General features: G+C 47.7%; 13 non-coding genes across 13 annotated transcripts; all 13 read left to right on the top strand.

Moving 5' to 3' along the window:
• Positions 1–155: 155 nt before the first annotated feature.
• trnaa-ugc (transfer RNA alanine (anticodon UGC)) lies at positions 156–227 on the top strand. Its single transcript has one exon. It is a non-coding gene; the product is annotated as a tRNA-Ala (tRNA).
• Positions 228–528: 301 nt separating this feature from the next.
• Positions 529–600, top strand: trnad-guc (transfer RNA aspartic acid (anticodon GUC)). Its single transcript has one exon. It is a non-coding gene; the product is annotated as a tRNA-Asp (tRNA).
• Positions 601–1092: 492 nt separating this feature from the next.
• On the top strand, positions 1093–1174 carry trnas-aga (transfer RNA serine (anticodon AGA)). The gene has a single exon. It is a non-coding gene; the product is annotated as a tRNA-Ser (tRNA).
• Positions 1175–2442: 1268 nt separating this feature from the next.
• On the top strand, positions 2443–2514 carry trnaa-ugc (transfer RNA alanine (anticodon UGC)). Its single transcript has one exon. It is a non-coding gene; the product is annotated as a tRNA-Ala (tRNA).
• An 865-nt stretch (positions 2515–3379) lies between these two features.
• Positions 3380–3461, top strand: trnas-aga (transfer RNA serine (anticodon AGA)). Its single transcript has one exon. It is a non-coding gene; the product is annotated as a tRNA-Ser (tRNA).
• A 1268-nt stretch (positions 3462–4729) lies between these two features.
• trnaa-ugc (transfer RNA alanine (anticodon UGC)) lies at positions 4730–4801 on the top strand. The gene has a single exon. It is a non-coding gene; the product is annotated as a tRNA-Ala (tRNA).
• An 865-nt stretch (positions 4802–5666) lies between these two features.
• trnas-aga (transfer RNA serine (anticodon AGA)) lies at positions 5667–5748 on the top strand. The gene has a single exon. It is a non-coding gene; the product is annotated as a tRNA-Ser (tRNA).
• Positions 5749–7016: 1268 nt separating this feature from the next.
• On the top strand, positions 7017–7088 carry trnaa-ugc (transfer RNA alanine (anticodon UGC)). The gene has a single exon. It is a non-coding gene; the product is annotated as a tRNA-Ala (tRNA).
• An 865-nt stretch (positions 7089–7953) lies between these two features.
• trnas-aga (transfer RNA serine (anticodon AGA)) lies at positions 7954–8035 on the top strand. The gene has a single exon. It is a non-coding gene; the product is annotated as a tRNA-Ser (tRNA).
• Positions 8036–8329: 294 nt separating this feature from the next.
• On the top strand, positions 8330–8401 carry trnag-ucc (transfer RNA glycine (anticodon UCC)). Its single transcript has one exon. It is a non-coding gene; the product is annotated as a tRNA-Gly (tRNA).
• A 902-nt stretch (positions 8402–9303) lies between these two features.
• trnaa-ugc (transfer RNA alanine (anticodon UGC)) lies at positions 9304–9375 on the top strand. The gene has a single exon. It is a non-coding gene; the product is annotated as a tRNA-Ala (tRNA).
• A 1241-nt stretch (positions 9376–10616) lies between these two features.
• On the top strand, positions 10617–10688 carry trnag-ucc (transfer RNA glycine (anticodon UCC)). The gene has a single exon. It is a non-coding gene; the product is annotated as a tRNA-Gly (tRNA).
• Positions 10689–11590: 902 nt separating this feature from the next.
• On the top strand, positions 11591–11662 carry trnaa-ugc (transfer RNA alanine (anticodon UGC)). Its single transcript has one exon. It is a non-coding gene; the product is annotated as a tRNA-Ala (tRNA).
• Positions 11663–12265: the final 603 nt, after the last annotated feature.

Raw genomic sequence — 12265 nt, 5'->3', positions numbered from 1 at the left:
CGTGCAAGCACTCTACCCGGTTTGATTTAAGGCCATCGCAGTTGCATTTCGCAGGTTTTAAAGCAACGTACCAGATTAACCGTAAGTGTTTTAGTCAGATTTCTTCTTTTATTCAGGTGTCTGGAATAAATTGTCAAACATTCCCAAAAACCACGGGGGATGTAGCTCAGTGGTAGAGCGCATGCTTTGCATGTATGAGGCCCCGGGTTCAATCCCTGGCATCTCCAATAGCTATTATGACCACAATAAAAGGGAGACTCTTGGGGAGTAGGGCATGTCAGTATGTAGATAGCTATGTTCACACTACAAGACTTTCAAAGTCATCCCATATCTATACTGCCAAACTTGCTGTTTTGACATGCAGTAAGTTCCTACTGTGACCCCAGATTTCCCCTCAACCCGTGTCTTGCGCTCTCATTGGCTGTAGCTTCTGGCAGGAGTCCCCGACGGGTCTAGATATTTAGCATGCTAGATATCTGGAATGTGTCTGCGAGGCATCGGCAGTCCTCTCGGCAGTCCTCTCGGCAGTCCTCGTTAGTATAGTGGACAGTATCTCCGCTTGTCACGCGGAAGACCGGGGTTCGATTCCCCGACGGGGAGGCTAGCGTCTTCTACCAGCTGCTTATTATTCACCAAGAAAGACAAAAGTTGTTACTTCACAGCAGAATGGAGAATTCACAATTAGTCCATGAAATGTGATATTCATACCATATGTTGATTTCCGGGAGGCTACGGAGAAGGACTTTCCTTTGGCATCGTGGAAGTTCTGGCAAACTGTTAGACGACTCAGAAAAGGAGAGCAGGGTTTGGCTCAGGCTTCGTTCAGCAGGGGAGGAGAACTGCTGACCCTGACTGAGGATATCGTCGAGCGGCGGAAAGGGGAGCGGAAAAACAGGTCCCCAGCTACAAGGAGAACTGAAAAGATCAAGCACTGATAGCGCAAAGCAAAGAATGCACCGACTATCACAAAGGCAAGAAAAGCAAGTGGACGTTTAACTGAACAAGTACGTTACATTGATATGCCCTGTTCTTCTCAGCAATTGGGAAAGTTCAGGACATTTTTGCAAATTGGTATTAACCGTTGTTTTACAGGTTGTCGTGGCCGAGTGGTTAAGGCGATGGACTAGAAATCCATTGGGGTCTCCCCGCGCAGGTTCGAATCCTGCCGACAACGAAAGACACTTTTCGGCAGCGGGAGCCCACCAATGATACTTGGTTACTTGGAAACTAGGTGCAACTTAGAAAAAAACATCAGTAACAAAGTGATTCTGTGACAGTAATTGTTGATTGAGTAGACTAGATTGTGTGTGGGCCTTAAGATTGGCCTTCAATCAAATCCAATTTTGATACAATATCAAAAATAAGTAAGTAGAGGTGACACTACCATGCATTTTTTAAATGCAGGGCTCGCTTCAGTCTCGATGCCCAGAAAAATTGGCGAATTTGGCGGGAAGACCTTCTTCGCGAAGCGATGGTGGTATAGTGGTGAGCATAGCTGCCTTCCAAGCAGTTGACCTGGGTTCGATTCCCAGCCATCGCAGTCCTTCTCTTCTTCCACTGACAGTATACTGTTGTTTGGTATTGTTGTTAGAAAGTAAGCAGTAAAGCTGGGGACACACCAAGCCGACATCAAAAATCCAGCGGCAACGAAAGCCGCCTGTTGCGTCGCCTCGCGTCACCTTTGTTTTGGCCGACGAGTTGCACTTGAACACACCGCAAAGACTACAGCCGACGGCCAGTTAGCACGTACGTTCTGTGCCTGCCTGAGATGAAATAACTCTTCCTACCAGCAGGTCGCGGTAGTGTGTGCTTGTCATTCAAAAAGGGAAACCGGAAGACCGAGGACGGCGGATATACAAGCCTTTATTATGATACGGACATAAAATAAAGCAGTTGCCGACCACATAGCTTTACTCCGGATGGCCATGTCGTTGTGAAAATATCCGTGTATTGGAATGATCAGGTGAGATCAAGAAGAAAAATGGGAAGAGCCCTCTGTGTTTTTCCTCTGGACTTTCCTCGTTGGCTTGCTTTCCCTCACGTCCTTTTCTCTTCTAGTGCACTGATTTGTTTAAGCTGAACCAAAGGCTGAACTGCCAATGAGAGTGATTTCTCTCACCGACGGGCGGCACCACCGATTCAACTAGACTAGAGTCGACTAGAGTGTGCGGGACACACCGGAAAAAACAGTCCGACGGACGCTCATCGCCGGCCGGCCGACGGCTCGGTGTGCCAGGGCCTTAAGGCAGCATATGTCCTACTTTTCCACTGCGATTGCTGGTATAGTCGTGCAAGCACTCTACCCGGTTTGATTTAAGGCCATCGCAGTTGCATTTCGCAGGTTTTAAAGCAACGTACCAGATTAACCGTAAGTGTTTTAGTCAGATTTCTTCTTTTATTCAGGTGTCTGGAATAAATTGTCAAACATTCCCAAAAACCACGGGGGATGTAGCTCAGTGGTAGAGCGCATGCTTTGCATGTATGAGGCCCCGGGTTCAATCCCTGGCATCTCCAATAGCTATTATGACCACAATAAAAGGGAGACTCTTGGGGAGTAGGGCATGTCAGTATGTAGATAGCTATGTTCACACTACAAGACTTTCAAAGTCATCCCATATCTATACTGCCAAACTTGCTGTTTTGACATGCAGTAAGTTCCTACTGTGACCCCAGATTTCCCCTCAACCCGTGTCTTGCGCTCTCATTGGCTGTAGCTTCTGGCAGGAGTCCCCGACGGGTCTAGATATTTAGCATGCTAGATATCTGGAATGTGTCTGCGAGGCATCGGCAGTCCTCTCGGCAGTCCTCTCGGCAGTCCTCGTTAGTATAGTGGACAGTATCTCCGCTTGTCACGCGGAAGACCGGGGTTCGATTCCCCGACGGGGAGGCTAGCGTCTTCTACCAGCTGCTTATTATTCACCAAGAAAGACAAAAGTTGTTACTTCACAGCAGAATGGAGAATTCACAATTAGTCCATGAAATGTGATATTCATACCATATGTTGATTTCCGGGAGGCTACGGAGAAGGACTTTCCTTTGGCATCGTGGAAGTTCTGGCAAACTGTTAGACGACTCAGAAAAGGAGAGCAGGGTTTGGCTCAGGCTTCGTTCAGCAGGGGAGGAGAACTGCTGACCCTGACTGAGGATATCGTCGAGCGGCGGAAAGGGGAGCGGAAAAACAGGTCCCCAGCTACAAGGAGAACTGAAAAGATCAAGCACTGATAGCGCAAAGCAAAGAATGCACCGACTATCACAAAGGCAAGAAAAGCAAGTGGACGTTTAACTGAACAAGTACGTTACATTGATATGCCCTGTTCTTCTCAGCAATTGGGAAAGTTCAGGACATTTTTGCAAATTGGTATTAACCGTTGTTTTACAGGTTGTCGTGGCCGAGTGGTTAAGGCGATGGACTAGAAATCCATTGGGGTCTCCCCGCGCAGGTTCGAATCCTGCCGACAACGAAAGACACTTTTCGGCAGCGGGAGCCCACCAATGATACTTGGTTACTTGGAAACTAGGTGCAACTTAGAAAAAAACATCAGTAACAAAGTGATTCTGTGACAGTAATTGTTGATTGAGTAGACTAGATTGTGTGTGGGCCTTAAGATTGGCCTTCAATCAAATCCAATTTTGATACAATATCAAAAATAAGTAAGTAGAGGTGACACTACCATGCATTTTTTAAATGCAGGGCTCGCTTCAGTCTCGATGCCCAGAAAAATTGGCGAATTTGGCGGGAAGACCTTCTTCGCGAAGCGATGGTGGTATAGTGGTGAGCATAGCTGCCTTCCAAGCAGTTGACCTGGGTTCGATTCCCAGCCATCGCAGTCCTTCTCTTCTTCCACTGACAGTATACTGTTGTTTGGTATTGTTGTTAGAAAGTAAGCAGTAAAGCTGGGGACACACCAAGCCGACATCAAAAATCCAGCGGCAACGAAAGCCGCCTGTTGCGTCGCCTCGCGTCACCTTTGTTTTGGCCGACGAGTTGCACTTGAACACACCGCAAAGACTACAGCCGACGGCCAGTTAGCACGTACGTTCTGTGCCTGCCTGAGATGAAATAACTCTTCCTACCAGCAGGTCGCGGTAGTGTGTGCTTGTCATTCAAAAAGGGAAACCGGAAGACCGAGGACGGCGGATATACAAGCCTTTATTATGATACGGACATAAAATAAAGCAGTTGCCGACCACATAGCTTTACTCCGGATGGCCATGTCGTTGTGAAAATATCCGTGTATTGGAATGATCAGGTGAGATCAAGAAGAAAAATGGGAAGAGCCCTCTGTGTTTTTCCTCTGGACTTTCCTCGTTGGCTTGCTTTCCCTCACGTCCTTTTCTCTTCTAGTGCACTGATTTGTTTAAGCTGAACCAAAGGCTGAACTGCCAATGAGAGTGATTTCTCTCACCGACGGGCGGCACCACCGATTCAACTAGACTAGAGTCGACTAGAGTGTGCGGGACACACCGGAAAAAACAGTCCGACGGACGCTCATCGCCGGCCGGCCGACGGCTCGGTGTGCCAGGGCCTTAAGGCAGCATATGTCCTACTTTTCCACTGCGATTGCTGGTATAGTCGTGCAAGCACTCTACCCGGTTTGATTTAAGGCCATCGCAGTTGCATTTCGCAGGTTTTAAAGCAACGTACCAGATTAACCGTAAGTGTTTTAGTCAGATTTCTTCTTTTATTCAGGTGTCTGGAATAAATTGTCAAACATTCCCAAAAACCACGGGGGATGTAGCTCAGTGGTAGAGCGCATGCTTTGCATGTATGAGGCCCCGGGTTCAATCCCTGGCATCTCCAATAGCTATTATGACCACAATAAAAGGGAGACTCTTGGGGAGTAGGGCATGTCAGTATGTAGATAGCTATGTTCACACTACAAGACTTTCAAAGTCATCCCATATCTATACTGCCAAACTTGCTGTTTTGACATGCAGTAAGTTCCTACTGTGACCCCAGATTTCCCCTCAACCCGTGTCTTGCGCTCTCATTGGCTGTAGCTTCTGGCAGGAGTCCCCGACGGGTCTAGATATTTAGCATGCTAGATATCTGGAATGTGTCTGCGAGGCATCGGCAGTCCTCTCGGCAGTCCTCTCGGCAGTCCTCGTTAGTATAGTGGACAGTATCTCCGCTTGTCACGCGGAAGACCGGGGTTCGATTCCCCGACGGGGAGGCTAGCGTCTTCTACCAGCTGCTTATTATTCACCAAGAAAGACAAAAGTTGTTACTTCACAGCAGAATGGAGAATTCACAATTAGTCCATGAAATGTGATATTCATACCATATGTTGATTTCCGGGAGGCTACGGAGAAGGACTTTCCTTTGGCATCGTGGAAGTTCTGGCAAACTGTTAGACGACTCAGAAAAGGAGAGCAGGGTTTGGCTCAGGCTTCGTTCAGCAGGGGAGGAGAACTGCTGACCCTGACTGAGGATATCGTCGAGCGGCGGAAAGGGGAGCGGAAAAACAGGTCCCCAGCTACAAGGAGAACTGAAAAGATCAAGCACTGATAGCGCAAAGCAAAGAATGCACCGACTATCACAAAGGCAAGAAAAGCAAGTGGACGTTTAACTGAACAAGTACGTTACATTGATATGCCCTGTTCTTCTCAGCAATTGGGAAAGTTCAGGACATTTTTGCAAATTGGTATTAACCGTTGTTTTACAGGTTGTCGTGGCCGAGTGGTTAAGGCGATGGACTAGAAATCCATTGGGGTCTCCCCGCGCAGGTTCGAATCCTGCCGACAACGAAAGACACTTTTCGGCAGCGGGAGCCCACCAATGATACTTGGTTACTTGGAAACTAGGTGCAACTTAGAAAAAAACATCAGTAACAAAGTGATTCTGTGACAGTAATTGTTGATTGAGTAGACTAGATTGTGTGTGGGCCTTAAGATTGGCCTTCAATCAAATCCAATTTTGATACAATATCAAAAATAAGTAAGTAGAGGTGACACTACCATGCATTTTTTAAATGCAGGGCTCGCTTCAGTCTCGATGCCCAGAAAAATTGGCGAATTTGGCGGGAAGACCTTCTTTGCGAAGCGATGGTGGTATAGTGGTGAGCATAGCTGCCTTCCAAGCAGTTGACCTGGGTTCGATTCCCAGCCATCGCAGTCCTTCTCTTCTTCCACTGACAGTATACTGTTGTTTGGTATTGTTGTTAGAAAGTAAGCAGTAAAGCTGGGGACACACCAAGCCGACATCAAAAATCCAGCGGCAACGAAAGCCGCCTGTTGCGTCGCCTCGCGTCACCTTTGTTTTGGCCGACGAGTTGCACTTGAACACACCGCAAAGACTACAGCCGACGGCCAGTTAGCACGTACGTTCTGTGCCTGCCTGAGATGAAATAACTCTTCCTACCAGCAGGTCGCGGTAGTGTGTGCTTGTCATTCAAAAAGGGAAACCGGAAGACCGAGGACGGCGGATATACAAGCCTTTATTATGATACGGACATAAAATAAAGCAGTTGCCGACCACATAGCTTTACTCCGGATGGCCATGTCGTTGTGAAAATATCCGTGTATTGGAATGATCAGGTGAGATCAAGAAGAAAAATGGGAAGAGCCCTCTGTGTTTTTCCTCTGGACTTTCCTCGTTGGCTTGCTTTCCCTCACGTCCTTTTCTCTTCTAGTGCACTGATTTGTTTAAGCTGAACCAAAGGCTGAACTGCCAATGAGAGTGATTTCTCTCACCGACGGGCGGCACCACCGATTCAACTAGACTAGAGTCGACTAGAGTGTGCGGGACACACCGGAAAAAACAGTCCGACGGACGCTCATCGCCGGCCGGCCGACGGCTCGGTGTGCCAGGGCCTTAAGGCAGCATATGTCCTACTTTTCCACTGCGATTGCTGGTATAGTCGTGCAAGCACTCTACCCGGTTTGATTTAAGGCCATCGCAGTTGCATTTCGCAGGTTTTAAAGCAACGTACCAGATTAACCGTAAGTGTTTTAGTCAGATTTCTTCTTTTATTCAGGTGTCTGGAATAAATTGTCAAACATTCCCAAAAACCACGGGGGATGTAGCTCAGTGGTAGAGCGCATGCTTTGCATGTATGAGGCCCCGGGTTCAATCCCTGGCATCTCCAATAGCTATTATGACCACAATAAAAGGGAGACTCTTGGGGAGTAGGGCATGTCAGTATGTAGATAGCTATGTTCACACTACAAGACTTTCAAAGTCATCCCATATCTATACTGCCAAACTTGCTGTTTTGACATGCAGTAAGTTCCTACTGTGACCCCAGATTTCCCCTCAACCCGTGTCTTGCGCTCTCATTGGCTGTAGCTTCTGGCAGGAGTCCCCGACGGGTCTAGATATTTAGCATGCTAGATATCTGGAATGTGTCTGCGAGGCATCGGCAGTCCTCTCGGCAGTCCTCTCGGCAGTCCTCGTTAGTATAGTGGACAGTATCTCCGCTTGTCACGCGGAAGACCGGGGTTCGATTCCCCGACGGGGAGGCTAGCGTCTTCTACCAGCTGCTTATTATTCACCAAGAAAGACAAAAGTTGTTACTTCACAGCAGAATGGAGAATTCACAATTAGTCCATGAAATGTGATATTCATACCATATGTTGATTTCCGGGAGGCTACGGAGAAGGACTTTCCTTTGGCATCGTGGAAGTTCTGGCAAACTGTTAGACGACTCAGAAAAGGAGAGCAGGGTTTGGCTCAGGCTTCGTTCAGCAGGGGAGGAGAACTGCTGACCCTGACTGAGGATATCGTCGAGCGGCGGAAAGGGGAGCGGAAAAACAGGTCCCCAGCTACAAGGAGAACTGAAAAGATCAAGCACTGATAGCGCAAAGCAAAGAATGCACCGACTATCACAAAGGCAAGAAAAGCAAGTGGACGTTTAACTGAACAAGTACGTTACATTGATATGCCCTGTTCTTCTCAGCAATTGGGAAAGTTCAGGACATTTTTGCAAATTGGTATTAACCGTTGTTTTACAGGTTGTCGTGGCCGAGTGGTTAAGGCGATGGACTAGAAATCCATTGGGGTCTCCCCGCGCAGGTTCGAATCCTGCCGACAACGAAAGACACTTTTCGGCAGCGGGAGCCCACCAATGATACTTGGTTACTTGGAAACTAGGTGCAACTTAGAAAAAAACATCAGTAACAAAGTGATTCTGTGACAGTAATTGTTGATTGAGTAGACTAGATTGTGTGTGGGCCTTAAGATTGGCCTTCAATCAAATCCAATTTTGATACAATATCAAAAATAAGTAAGTAGAGGTGACACTACCATGCATTTTTTAAATGCAGGGCTCGCTTCAGTCTCGATGCCCAGAAAAATTGGCGAATTTGGCGGGAAGACCTTCTTCGCGAAGCGATGGTGGTATAGTGGTGAGCATAGCTGCCTTCCAAGCAGTTGACCTGGGTTCGATTCCCAGCCATCGCAGTCCTTCTCTTCTTCCACTGACAGTATACTGTTGTTTGGTATTGTTGTTAGAAAGTAAGCAGTAAAGCTGGGGACACACCAAGCCGACATCAAAAATCCAGCGGCAACGAAAGCCGCCTGTTGCGTCGCCTCGCGTCACCTTTGTTTTGGCCGACGAGTTGCACTTGAACACACCGCAAAGACTACAGCCGACGGCCAGTTAGCACGTACGTTCTGTGCCTGCCTGAGATGAAATAACTCTTCCTACCAGCAGGTCGCGGTAGTGTGTGCTTGTCATTCAAAAAGGGAAACCGGAAGACCGAGGACGGCGGATATACAAGCCTTTATTATGATACGGACATAAAATAAAGCAGTTGCCGACCACATAGCTTTACTCCGGATGGCCATGTCGTTGTGAAAATATCCGTGTATTGGAATGATCAGGTGAGATCAAGAAGAAAAATGGGAAGAGCCCTCTGTGTTTTTCCTCTGGACTTTCCTCGTTGGCTTGCTTTCCCTCACGTCCTTTTCTCTTCTAGTGCACTGATTTGTTTAAGCTGAACCAAAGGCTGAACTGCCAATGAGAGTGATTTCTCTCACCGACGGGCGGCACCACCGATTCAACTAGACTAGAGTCGACTAGAGTGTGCGGGACACACCGGAAAAAACAGTCCGACGGACGCTCATCGCCGGCCGGCCGACGGCTCGGTGTGCCAGGGCCTTAAGGCAGCATATGTCCTACTTTTCCACTGCGATTGCTGGTATAGTCGTGCAAGCACTCTACCCGGTTTGATTTAAGGCCATCGCAGTTGCATTTCGCAGGTTTTAAAGCAACGTACCAGATTAACCGTAAGTGTTTTAGTCAGATTTCTTCTTTTATTCAGGTGTCTGGAATAAATTGTCAAACATTCCCAAAAACCACGGGGGATGTAGCTCAGTGGTAGAGCGCATGCTTTGCATGTATGAGGCCCCGGGTTCAATCCCTGGCATCTCCAATAGCTATTATGACCACAATAAAAGGGAGACTCTTGGGGAGTAGGGCATGTCAGTATGTAGATAGCTATGTTCACACTACAAGACTTTCAAAGTCATCCCATATCTATACTGCCAAACTTGCTGTTTTGACATGCAGTAAGTTCCTACTGTGACCCCAGATTTCCCCTCAACCCGTGTCTTGCGCTCTCATTGGCTGTAGCTTCTGGCAGGAGTCCCCGACGGGTCTAGATATTTAGCATGCTAGATATCTGGAATGTGTCTGCGAGGCATCGGCAGTCCTCTCGGCAGTCCTCTCGGCAGTCCTCGTTAGTATAGTGGACAGTATCTCCGCTTGTCACGCGGAAGACCGGGGTTCGATTCCCCGACGGGGAGGCTAGCGTCTTCTACCAGCTGCTTATTATTCACCAAGAAAGACAAAAGTTGTTACTTCACAGCAGAATGGAGAATTCACAATTAGTCCATGAAATGTGATATTCATACCATATGTTGATTTCCGGGAGGCTACGGAGAAGGACTTTCCTTTGGCATCGTGGAAGTTCTGGCAAACTGTTAGACGACTCAGAAAAGGAGAGCAGGGTTTGGCTCAGGCTTCGTTCAGCAGGGGAGGAGAACTGCTGACCCTGACTGAGGATATCGTCGAGCGGCGGAAAGGGGAGCGGAAAAACAGGTCCCCAGCTACAAGGAGAACTGAAAAGATCAAGCACTGATAGCGCAAAGCAAAGAATGCACCGACTATCACAAAGGCAAGAAAAGTAAGTGGACGTTTAACTGAACAAGTACGTTACATTGATATGCCCTGTTCTTCTCAGCAATTGGGAAAGTTCAGGACATTTTTGCAAATTGGTATTAACCGTTGTTTTACAGGTTGTCGTGGCCGAGTGGTTAAGGCGATGGACTAGAAATCCATTGGGGTCTCCCCGCGCAGGTACGAATCCTGCCGACAACGAAAGACACTTTTCGGCAGCGGGAGCCCACCAATGATACTTGGTTACTTGGAAACTAGGTGCAACTTAGAAAAAAACATCAGTAACAAAGTGATTCTGTGACAGTAATTGTTGATTGAGTAGACTAGATTGTGTGTGGGCCTTAAGATTGGCCTTCAATCAAATCCAATTTTGATACAATATCAAAAATAAGTAAGTAGAGGTGACACTACCATGCATTTTTTAAATGCAGGGCTCGCTTCAGTCTCGATGCCCAGAAAAATTGGCGAATTTGGCGGGAAGACCTTCTTTGCGAAGCGATGGTGGTATAGTGGTGAGCATAGCTGCCTTCCAAGCAGTTGACCTGGGTTCGATTCCCAGCCATCGCAGTCCTTCTCTTCTTCCACTGACAGTATACTGTTGTTTGGTATTGTTGTTAGAAAGTAAGCAGTAAAGCTGGGGACACACCAAGCCGACATCAAAAATCCAGCGGCAACGAAAGCCGCCTGTTGCGTCGCCTCGCGTCACCTTTGTTTTGGCCGACGAGTTGCACTTGAACACACCGCAAAGACTACAGCCGACGGCCAGTTAGCACGTACGTTCTGTGCCTGCCTGAGATGAAATAACTCTTCCTACCAGCAGGTCGCGGTAGTGTGTGCTTGTCATTCAAAAAGGGAAACCGGAAGACCGAGGACGGCGGATATACAAGCCTTTATTATGATACGGACATAAAATAAAGCAGTTGCCGACCACATAGCTTTACTCCGGATGGCCATGTCGTTGTGAAAATATCCGTGTATTGGAATGATCAGGTGAGATCAAGAAGAAAAATGGGAAGAGCCCTCTGTGTTTTTCCTCTGGACTTTCCTCGTTGGCTTGCTTTCCCTCACGTCCTTTTCTCTTCTAGTGCACTGATTTGTTTAAGCTGAACCAAAGGCTGAACTGCCAATGAGAGTGATTTCTCTCACCGACGGGCGGCACCACCGATTCAACTAGACTAGAGTCGACTAGAGTGTGCGGGACACACCGGAAAAAACAGTCCGACGGACGCTCATCGCCGGCCGGCCGACGGCTCGGTGTGCCAGGGCCTTAAGGCAGCATATGTCCTACTTTTCCACTGCGATTGCTGGTATAGTCGTGCAAGCACTCTACCCGGTTTGATTTAAGGCCATCGCAGTTGCATTTCGCAGGTTTTAAAGCAACGTACCAGATTAACCGTAAGTGTTTTAGTCAGATTTCTTCTTTTATTCAGGTGTCTGGAATAAATTGTCAAACATTCCCAAAAACCACGGGGGATGTAGCTCAGTGGTAGAGCGCATGCTTTGCATGTATGAGGCCCCGGGTTCAATCCCTGGCATCTCCAATAGCTATTATGACCACAATAAAAGGGAGACTCTTGGGGAGTAGGGCATGTCAGTATGTAGATAGCTATGTTCACACTACAAGACTTTCAAAGTCATCCCATATCTATACTGCCAAACTTGCTGTTTTGACATGCAGTAAGTTCCTACTGTGACCCCAGATTTCCCCTCAACCCGTGTCTTGCGCTCTCATTGGCTGTAGCTTCTGGCAGGAGTCCCCGACGGGTCTAGATATTTAGCATGCTAGATATCTGGAATGTGTCTGCGAGGCATCGGCAGTCCTCTCGGCAGTCCTCTCGGCAGTCCTCGTTAGTATAGTGGACAGTATCTCCGCTTGTCACGCGGAAGACCGGGGTTCGATTCCCCGACGGGGAGGCTAGCGTCTTCTACCAGCTGCTTATTATTCACCAAGAAAGACAAAAGTTGTTACTTCACAGCAGAATGGAGAATTCACAATTAGTCCATGAAATGTGATATTCATACCATATGTTGATTTCCGGGAGGCTACGGAGAAGGACTTTCCTTTGGCATCGTGGAAGTTCTGGCAAACTGTTAGACGACTCAGAAAAGGAGAGCAGGGTTTGGCTCAGGCTTCGTTCAGCAGG

The sequence above is a fragment of the Sebastes fasciatus genome (genome assembly GCF_043250625.1).
Source record: "Sebastes fasciatus isolate fSebFas1 chromosome 11 unlocalized genomic scaffold, fSebFas1.pri SUPER_11_unloc_1, whole genome shotgun sequence".
Lineage (NCBI taxonomy): Eukaryota > Metazoa > Chordata > Actinopteri > Perciformes > Sebastidae > Sebastes > Sebastes fasciatus.
Note: the sequence above shows the minus strand (reverse complement) of the source record. Positions and strands in the feature narration are given on the sequence as shown.